This window comes from Macaca nemestrina, chromosome 18 (genome assembly GCF_043159975.1).
Source record: "Macaca nemestrina isolate mMacNem1 chromosome 18, mMacNem.hap1, whole genome shotgun sequence".
Taxonomy (NCBI): domain Eukaryota; kingdom Metazoa; phylum Chordata; class Mammalia; order Primates; family Cercopithecidae; genus Macaca; species Macaca nemestrina.
This window is the reverse complement of record NC_092142.1, coordinates 10,863,505-10,873,940: the sequence shown is the minus strand read 5'-3', so window position 1 is coordinate 10,873,940 and position 10,436 is coordinate 10,863,505. Positions and strand designations below refer to the sequence as shown.

At 43.1% G+C, this 10,436-nt stretch overlaps 1 long non-coding RNA gene and 1 other non-coding gene across 2 annotated transcripts; one reads left to right on the top strand and one right to left on the bottom strand.

Annotated features, from left to right (window-relative positions):
* Window positions 1-3,797: 3,797 nt before the first annotated feature.
* Window positions 3,798-7,992, top strand: LOC139359735 (uncharacterized). Its single transcript, XR_011616106.1, has 3 exons — window positions 3,798-4,171; window positions 4,450-4,572; window positions 7,549-7,992. It is a non-coding gene; the product is annotated as an uncharacterized lncRNA (long non-coding RNA).
* A 1,018-nt stretch (window positions 7,993-9,010) lies between these two features.
* LOC112424296 (U6 spliceosomal RNA) lies at window positions 9,011-9,117 on the bottom strand. The gene has a single exon (XR_003015026.1). It is a non-coding gene; the product is annotated as a U6 spliceosomal RNA (small nuclear RNA).
* Between the last annotated feature and the right edge of the window lie 1,319 nt (window positions 9,118-10,436).

Here is a 10,436-nt window from a genome sequence, read left to right as displayed (position 1 = left end):
TCGATTATATGCTAAACAAGGGGTGGATTAGTCATGCCTCCCCTTTTTTAGACCATATAGGGTAACTATCACATGTGTCTGTGTGAAGAGACCACCAAACAGGCTTTGTGTGAGCAATAAAGCTTTTTAATCACGTGGCTGCAGGTGGGCTGAGTCTGAATAGAGAGTCAGCAAAGGGAGATGGGGTGGGGCCGTTTTTATAGGGTTTGGGTAGGTAAAGGAAAATTACAGTCAAAGGGGGTTGTTGTCTGGCAGGCAGGGGTGGGGGTCACAAGGTGCTCAGTAGGGGAGCTTTTGAGCCAGGATGAGCCAGGAGAAGGAATTTCACAAGGTAATGTTGTCAGTTAAGGCAGAAACAGGCCATTTTCACTTCTTTTGTGATTCTTCAGTTACTTCCGGCCATCTGGATGAATACCTGCAGACCTGGGCTCAGAGGCCTGACAGTAACTTCCTGACGTTTCCATGGCATTTGTAAGCTCTCACGGCGCTGGTGGGAGTGTAGCAGTGAGGACAACCAGAAGTCACTCTCGTAGCCATCTTGGTTTTGTTGGGTTTTAGCCGGCTTCTTTACTGCAATCTGTTTTATCAGCAAGGTCTTTATGACCTGTATCTTGTGCTGACCTCCTATGTTGTCCTGTGACTTAGAACGACTTAATCGTCTGGGAATGCAGCCCAGAAGGTCTCAGCCTTATTTTACCCAGCCCCTATCAAGATGGAATTGCTCTGGTTCACACACTTCTAACATTAGGAGGTCCTGATGACAGGTGCCTACTGTGGTCGGGGCACAGCTTGGATTCATACGTTTTAGGGAGATATGAGACATCAATCAATATGTGTGAGATGTACATTGGTTTGGCCTGGAAAGGTGGTGTTAGAAATAAGAGCTCAGAGTCATAAAGAAAATGAGCACTCAAACAAAAGATCTCTCAGCAAGCCAAATTTACTCCTGCAGAAGAGTGTGGCTTGCGCCAGTCACGACTGCAAGAGCACACCAAGCCGGGTAGGGCAGGGGTTTTTATCCCTGACGCAGTTCCTAGCACTTCTGTGTCCTTTCCCCATTGGCTGAGGTTGGACTTCACAATCTAAGCTAACTGGATTGGCTAAGGTTTAAAATTGAATAGGGTCTATTAGGTGGGAAGGAAGAGGGACTGTCCTTTACTAGGCCAGAAGGACTTGTCTGGGTGCTGCAAAGGTGGGAAGGTTGTTTACAGAACAGGTAGGAGACAACAACAGGTAGGCTGTTTACAGGCAGGTAGGAAGTACAAGGAAGTTGGTCGTAAGAAACAAAGAACGGGGAACTAAAGCTTTTTGAAGATTAATTATCTTTGACATTGGGACAACTGGGTGTAGGGTGGGAATTTCCAGGTCACAGGTAGACAAGAGACAAAGGGTTGCACTCCTTTGAGTCTCTGATTAGCCTTTCACTGAATATGCAGTTTACATGTGAGAGGAGGGTAGAGGAATAGTCACTTACGGTTTAGTGAAACAATAGGGCAGAGGAAGCAGTCAGGTAGGCATTTGTCTCAAGTGACAATTACTTGAGACAAATGCCTATCTGACTGCTTTGTGTCCTTTGTCCACAAGTAATTTCCTTCTCCGTAAATTGTGAGGGAGGTATGTAGCTTTTTTTTTGTTGTTGCTGTTGTTATTAAATCTTTGTAGTTATGTTATTTAGAAATAAAATGGGAGGCAGGTTTGCCTGACATAGTTCCCAGCTTGACTTTTCCCTTTAGCTTAGTGATTTTTGGGGTCCTGAGATTTAGTTTCCTTTCACACAGTTATCACTATAAATAGAGTCTGAGGACAGAATCTATCAGATTGGACTGAAATAAACAAACTGTAAAGGAGACCATAAGAACCTCACCCAACTCTCCCAAAGTAAGAGCTCCCAGATTCTTGAGCTCTGATATAACTTGTGTGTTTTTGATTTTTTTTTTTTTTTAAGATGGAGTCTCGCTCTGTTGCCCAGGCTGGAGTGCAGTGGCACAATCTCGGCTTACTGCTGTAACCTCCGCCTCCCGGGTTCAAGCAATTCTCCCACCTCAGGCTCCTGAGTAGCTGGGACTACAGGTGTCCACGACCATGCATGCCTGGCTAATTTTTGTATTTTTAGTAGAGACGGAGTTTCACCATGTTGGCCAAGCTGGTCTTAAACTCCTGACCTCAGGTGATTCACCACCCCGGCTAATGTTTTGTATTTTTAGTAGTGACGGTGTTATGCCCAGACCGTTTATTCCCCGAAGAAGACCACCAGAGTCCAGAGTCAAAGCTAAGCAGCAAGGATCTTTATTACAGGTTCGAACCTGGAGCTCTCACTTGCTCGTGAAACGAGACGGGCAGGAGAGCTCCCACACTGAGCTCCGAACAATGTTATATAGTCTAAGGAAAGTAGGCATAGAATCATTATACAAATTAGAGGTATGATTGGCTGGAGTTTGAACAAAGCGATTTGGCAAACTATGATTGGTTCCTGCCATTTCTGATATTTTGGTTCAAACTTTGAGGCGGGAGAGCAGGTTTATGGCAGCAAGAGTTTATCTTACTTAAACACGTCTTGTGACCTTGCCTCAGAACTTACAAAATCTCTGGTATGTGCAAAACAAAATCTCTGGTACGTGCAGAAAACCAGGTACTCACAGAACTTACGAAATCTCTGGTATGTGCAAAGATTAGAGAGCAGAACAAGGGTGTAGCGGGTGGGGGGCGGGTACACATCTATCTTTGTGTCCTTTCAACGGGGTTTCACCTTGTTAGCAAGAATGGTCTCGATCTCCTGACCTTGTGATCCACCTGCCTCGGCCTCCCAAGGTGCTAGGATTACAGGCATGAGCCACTGCGCCTAGCTGTGTGTTTTGGATTTTTTTGAGGGTCTGAACTACAAGAGACTTTGGAGATCTAAATCCTCTCATTGTAGTTGAGGAAACCGATTTAAGAAGGGAAAGCTACTTATTCAGGGTTACATATTAAACGAGAGCCAGGGAAACCAGAAACCAGAATCTCCTTCCAATTCAACAATTTTTCCTATTCACCTGAGATTCCTGGTTCGTCAAATGCAGGACATAAGATTAGTCTAGAGCAGATGTCATTGGTAAGGGGTCCCAATCCAGACCCCAAGAGAGGATTCTTGGACCTGGTGTAAAAAAGAAGTGAGAGCAAGTTTATTAGAGAAGGAATAAAATATGACTACTCTGGCTGGGTGCAGTGGCTCATATCTGTAATCCCAGCACCTTAGGAGGCTGAGGCAGGTGGATCACAAGGTCAGGAGTTTGAGACCAGCCTGGCCAATATGGTGAAACCCCATCTCTACTAAAAATACAAAAATTAGCCAGGCATGGTGGTGGGTGCCTGTAGTCCCAGCTACTCGGGAGGCTGAGACAGGAGAATTGCTTGAACCTGGGAGGCAGAAGTTGCAGTGAATTGAGATCACGCCACTGTGCTCCAGCCTGGGTGAGAGAGCGAGACTGTCTCAATTAAAAGAAAATAAAAAAAAAAAGAATGACTACCCCATAGGCAGAGCAGTGGCACGGGTTGCTCAAATGAGTATATTTATAGTTATTTCTCAGTTATATGCTAAACAAGGGGTAGATTATTCATGAGTTTTCTGAGAATTCCTGAAACTGAGCATTTCTTCCCCTTTTAGACCATATAGGGTAATTCCTTGGCGTTGCCATGGCATTTGGAAACTGTCATGGTGTTAGTGGAGTGTCTTTTGGCATGCTAATGTATTATAATTAGTGTATAATAAGTGGTGAGGGTGACCAGAGGCCACTTTCATGGTCTTCTTGGTTCTGGTGGGGTTTTGGCCAGTTTCTGTAGCGCATGCTGTTTTATCAGCCAGGTCTTTGTGACCTGTATCTTGTGCTGACCTATCTCATCCTGTGACTAAGAATGCCTTAATCTCCTGGGAATGAAGCCTAGTAGGTCTCAGTCTCATTTTACCCAGCCCCTGTTCAAGATGGAGTTGCTCTGTTTCAAACATCTCTGACACAGACACAGAATATCCTCAGATTTAAAATTTTGCCTCACTTTATTGACAATAAAAAACCAATGATGGGGAGGGCATACTCCATTCTCTGTTGAAAGTGTGGAGTGGTGAAACCTTGAGAGCAATCTGTCAGGATTCTACACAGATAAGTGCCCTGAAAAGCCTGGAAGAAAATATACCCAACTGGTAAGAGTAGTTACCTCCTCAACAGAAGTGTTCCCGCACCAAACGGAGGGTCGGGCTGCTTATTCTTGTGGCCCAATAACAAGATGCAGATGAACTGGGAAAGGAGGGAATTTTTATTTGGGTAACTGGTTACAGGGAGAAGGCCTGGAAAATATCACCAGACTAACTCAAAATTAGAAAGTTTTCCAGAGTTTATATACCTTCTAAGCTGTATGTCTACATGTAAGTGTGCATTTATCTAAAGATATAAGTGATTAACTTTTTTTTCTTTTTTTGAGACGGAGTCTTGTTCTGTTGTCCAGGCTGGAGTATGGTAGCACTATCTTGGCTCACTGCAACCTCTGCCTCCTAGGTTCAAGTGATTCTCCTTGCCTCAGCCACCCAAGTAGCTGGGATTACAGGTATGTGCCACCACGCCCAGCTAATTTTTGTATTTTTAGTAGAGACAGGGTTTCACCATGTTGGTCAGGCTGGTCTTGAACTCCTGACCTCAGGTGATGCACACACCTCAGCCTCCCAAAGTGCTGGGATTACAGGCTGGAGCCACCGCACCGGGTTAACTTCTTTTAGTCTGTAACTAAGATCTCAATCCTGAAGACCTTCCTCTGTAAATTTACTTAATCTAAATGGCTCCAGGTACTGGGGTAATTACCCTTATCTTGTCTCCTGCTAAATCATGGAGGTTTGGGGAGTTTCTTAGTCTTGATAGGACAAGAGTACCACCATCTTAACAAAACTCCACCACCTTAAAGTATCAAGTTTCCATTTCTCAGAACTGCCCATTGCCACCTGACCAAACCGCAAAAGTCAGCCCCACCTATATCTTCAACAGAGCATAACAACCCTAACCAAGCATATCAAAGTCCCCAGCAGTCTCCAACCAGCCAGCACTCCCCTAACCCTTCCCCAGTAGGACCACACCCAGAGCACACTTCCCCCACTGGGCCCTTTTTAAACTCCTCAGGCTGTAAGAGAAGTTTGCCCCTGATCCTGCTAGCCAGAAGCCCTTATCAGGTTTACTCTCAATAAACCTGTCTCAAGTGTTTGAGCCACTCTCTTGTTTCATTTTCCTTCTCATCTCTCCCTCTGCTCTAATAGGACCCCCAGTAAACTTCTTTTTGAAGGCCTGGGGAGTTTTTTCAGACCTCCCAATAAAACTTGTTTAATCCTAAACAGGTCCCATTAAGAATTCCTTCGTTATTTTGTCATGCTTTATAAGGCCCAGGAAAGGCCTAGGCAAAACTCTTGATGGGCTTTTGTTACATTCTAGCCTTTCAGTGCTGAAACAGTTGTTATGGAGGCCTGTGTTAGTGAGACCTGGCCTGCCATGGAAAGACTGAGTTGGGAGTGAGTGGTGCTAAAATGAGACTTTTGATTTTTTTTAAGTGCTGTATTTATAATTTTCTATTGGGAATATGATCACATATTGTGATTTTTTAAAAAGAGGCTGCCGGGCGCAGTGGCTCACGCCTGTAATCCTAGCACTTTGGGAGGCTGAGGTGGGCGGATCACAAGCCAGGAGATGGAGACTATCCTGGCTAATTCGGTGAAACCCCGTCTCTAATAAAAATGCAAAAAAATTAGCTGGGCGTGGTGGCAGGCACCCGTAGTCCCAGCTACTCAGGAGGCTGAGGCAGGAGAATGGTGTGAACCCGGGAGGCGGAGCTCGCAGTGAGCCGAGGTCCACTGCACTCTAGTCTGGGTGACAGACTGAGACTCCATCTCAAAAAAAAAAAAAAAAAAAGAAAGAAAAGAGGCCAAGCACACCTGTCATCCCAGAAAATTAGGAGTCCAAGGCAGGTGGATTGCTTGAGCTCAGGAGTTCAAGATCAGCCTGGCCAACATGATGAAACCCCATCTCTACAAAAAATACAAAAATTAGCCGGGCATGGTGGCACACATCTGTAATTTCAGCTACTTGGGGGGTGGAAGTCTTGGTTGAACCTGGGAGGTCAAAGCTACAGTGAGCTAAGATTGTACCACTGCACTCCAGCTGGGGCAACAGAGTGAAACACCCTGTCTCAAAAACCAAATAAAATATATTTATATTTTAATATATGTATCTTTATATTTTATATATACAATATTTAACATATATCAATAGGAGATGGCAAATCACTTAGAAGTAGTCATGGAGGTAAATATATATATCACTTATTTATTTTTATATATATAATAAAAATAAAAAATATATACATTATATATAATATATAAAAATACACCAGGCGCGGTTACTCATGCCTGTAATCCCAGCACTTTGGGAGGCCAAGGCGGACGGATCACAAGGTCAGGAGATTGAGACCATCCTGGCTAATACGGTGAAACCCTGTCTCCACTAAAAATATAAAAAATTAGCCAGGCATGGTGGTGGGCCCCTGCAGTCCCAGCTACTCGGGAGGCTGAGGCAGGAGGATGGTGTGAACCTGGGAAGCGGAGCTTGCAGTGAACCGAGATCGTGCCACTGCACTCCAGCCTGGGAGACAGCAAGACTCTGTCTCAAAAAAAAAAAAACAGACTCAACTTATATAATATATATATATTATCTATAATACATATTATATAAAAACCCAATATATATATTTATAATATATAATATTAATATATAAATATATAATATATAATTTAATGATATATAGCTTTTATGTAATTATATATTGTTATATATCTTTTTTATAAATAAAATAAAAGATATATATTATGTAATATATATCTTTTATTTTTATTATATATAAAATAAATAAGATATATAATAAAGTGCTATATAAAATAAATGATAATTATATAATATATATCTTTTATTTATTTTTATTATACATAAAAATAAATATAAAAATAAGTGATATATATATTTATTTCCATGACTACTTCTGAGTGACTTGCTGTCTCCTGTTGACCTTCTTGTCTCAGTAAATTAGCAGTTAGGAAACAAGGTCTTTTTCATTCTCCCCCTCCCCTAGCCTTTTTGCCTTGTCCTGGGTATTTCACGTTATCTCATTGTTGGGATTTTGCTGTGACTTGGTCTTGAAGTCTCTCTCGGGCGAGGATGTATAAACTCTAGCCCTGTCCTGATGGGGCTTCAGGGGAAGTGGGCGTTTGGACAGTGCCTTTCATGGGATTCTTCTTTCTCTGGTAGACAACCTGAAGCCTGTGTCCAACTGGTTACCAGGTGTCCCTCTCCCAAGAGACTTATTTGTACTGGCAGGCACCCTTTTGCTCGTGTCTGACCTGTGTCCAGTTTGTTCTTACCAACACAGCCACTCTCTGGGAGGAGAGCCCTGACCAGGAGGAGAGTCAGGCTCAAGTGTGTGGGTCAGGTGACACAGAGGCAGCAGTGCAACAAAACACAGGAAATCACAGCAGTGCTTTCTTACTCACAGATCCAAGGAGAAGAGTGGTGACCACAGGGTTGATGGGATGTTCAGAGGCAGCAGGGAGCTCATCCAGTGGATGGGGAGCAAGAGAGAGAAGGATCTGCAGGACTAAAGCCTTTACTCAGGTCCAGAGCATCACTGCAGCAGGTTTCCTGTGGGGAGTTCCCACTGGTGGCTTTAAAACAAGCTTGTCCAACTCACGGTCCACGGACTGCATGTGGCCTAGGATGGCTTTGAATGTGGCCCAACACAAATTCATAAACTTTCTTAAGACACTATGAGATTTTTTTTGCATTTTTTTGTGTTTTTTTTTTTTAGCTTATCAGCTTTCATTAGCATTAGTGTATTTTATGTGTGGCCCAAGATGACTCCTCTTCTCATGTGGCCCAGAGAAGCCAAAAGGTTGAACAGCCCTGGTTTAAAGCAAGTAGGCCCGGGTTGGGCTGTGACTGAAAGGTGGTCACTGCGGCATACCTGCACAGCACTTGCAGGCTGTGAGGTTTACTGGAGTGAGTCAGGAAGATTGTATCTAGCTATCCCGTGGGGAGGTGGTCACCGGGATAGGGCAGACATCTGCATGGATGACACTGAGGAACTGGGAGGAGGTGGAGAACTGCAAATTGGAATTAAGCCCTGCTTCTGGTACAGGAAAGTGTAACTTGTATTCAAAATGGAACCATACAAATGCAAATTAAAACCACAATGAGATTCCACCTTATTTCTGCAAGAATGGCCATAATTAGAGTCAAAAAACAATATATATTGGCATGGATGTGGTGAAAAGGGAACATGTTTACACTGCTGATGGCAATGTAAATTAGAACAAATACTTTGTAAAATAGTATGCCTCAAAGAACTAAAAGACCTACCATTTGATCCAGCAATCCCACTACTAGGTATCTACACAAAGGAAAAAAAGTCATTTGAAAAAGACACATGCATTCATGTTTATAGCAGCACAATTTGCAATTGCAAAGATATGAAACGGACCTACATGCCCATTGACCAAGGAGTAAATAAAGAAAATGTGGTATATATACACCATGGAATACTCAGTCATAAAAAGGAACAAAACAATGTCTTTTGCAGCAACTTGGATGGATCTGGAGGCCATTACTCTAAGTGAAGTAGCAGGAATGGAAAACTAAATACTGTACATTCTCACTGTTTTTTTGTTTTGTTTTGTTTTGAGATAGAGTCTCACTCTGTCACCTGGGCTGGAGTGCAGTGGGGCAATCTGACTGCAACCTCTGCCTCCCAGCTTCAAGCAATTCTCCTGCCTCAGTCTGCCAAGTAGCTGAGATTACAGGTGTGCGCCATCAGGCTAGGCTGATTTTTATATTTTTAGTAGAGACAGGGTTTCACCATGTTGTTTAAGCTGGTCTTGAAACCCTGACCTCAAGCAATCCACCCACCTTGGCCTCCCAAACTGCTGGGATTTCAGGCATGAGCCACCATACCCAGCCAAAAAAATATGGAATGCTTCACGAATTTGAGTATCATTCTTGCACAGGCGCCATGCTAATCTTCTCTGTATCATTCCAATTTTAGTATATATGCTACCAAAGCAAGCACTGTTTTTACTTTTAAGTGGAAGCTAAGTTATGAGGATGCAAAAACATATGGAGTGATATAATGAAATTTGGGGACTTGAGGTGGGCTGAGATTGGGAGTTGGGTGAGAGATAAAAGACTACATACTGGGTCTAGTGTATACTGCTTGGATGACAGGTATAATAAAATCTCAGAATTCACCAGTAAAGAATTCATCCATGTAACCAAAAACTACCCATACCCCAAAAACTATTGAACTAAAAAAAGCAAACAGAACCATAAAACTGTAAGAATTTACCACACTGATTTATTCCTTACAATGGCACTGTATGTATCTATCAGGATTCTTAGTCTTACTTTTTTTTAATTTTTATTTTTTGAGACAGAGTTTTGCTCTTGTCACCCAGGCTGAAGTGCAGTGGCATGATCTCAGCTCATGCAACCTCTGCCTTCCAGGTTCAAGCACTTCTCCTGCCTCAGCCTCCTGAGTATCTGGGATTACAGTTGTGCGTCACCACACCCGGCTAATTTGTTTTTTTTTTTTTTTTTCCAGTACAGAGGGGGTTTTGCCATGTTGGCCAGGTGGGTCTCAAACTTCTGACCTTAGGTGATCTGCCTGCCCCAGCTTCCCAAAGTGCTGGGATTACAGGCATGAGCCACCACACCTGGCCTAGTCTCACCTCTTAATAGAAGAAGAACCTATTAATTGTGGAAAAAGAAATGGAGAAAAAGAGGGAGAAGGAAGGAGGAAAGAAGGGGGAAAGAGAAAAGAGAAGGGCAGAGAAGGAAAGGAAACTGTTACAAAATGTAGGCAGCCAGTACTGTGTACATTTTGCACATAGAGAAAAAGAAGGCTGAGAGACATAAAACATGTTGCCTAAATCAGTTAAGTGTTGGAACTGACTTTCAGACCCAAGGGTGTATTTATGAAGTCCATATTCTAGCACACACCAGTGAATGAGATATGCTGCTTTCCAGGATAGGTTGGGAAGCTACTGCCCTCCTCAACTCCTCAGAGCAAGGTTGCTCTTCCTGTGTTCTGGGAGTCCCCATCATCTCAGGGAGGGAGCCATCGAGGCTATAGAAAGTTATAAATAATTTTTTGGTGCCACAAAAGAAATAGCACTCGAACATACATTTAATTTTCTCAGCAAGGCAATTTTACTTCTATAGAAGGGTGTGACTCACGATGGAGCAATGAATGGCAAGAGCACACCTGAACAAGGGAGGGGAAGGGTTTTTTATTCATGATGTAGGTAGCCCCTACTGCCGTGTTCCCTATTGGCTAGGGTTGGACCACACAGTCTAAGCTAATTCTGAATGGCTGTTTTAAAGAGAGTA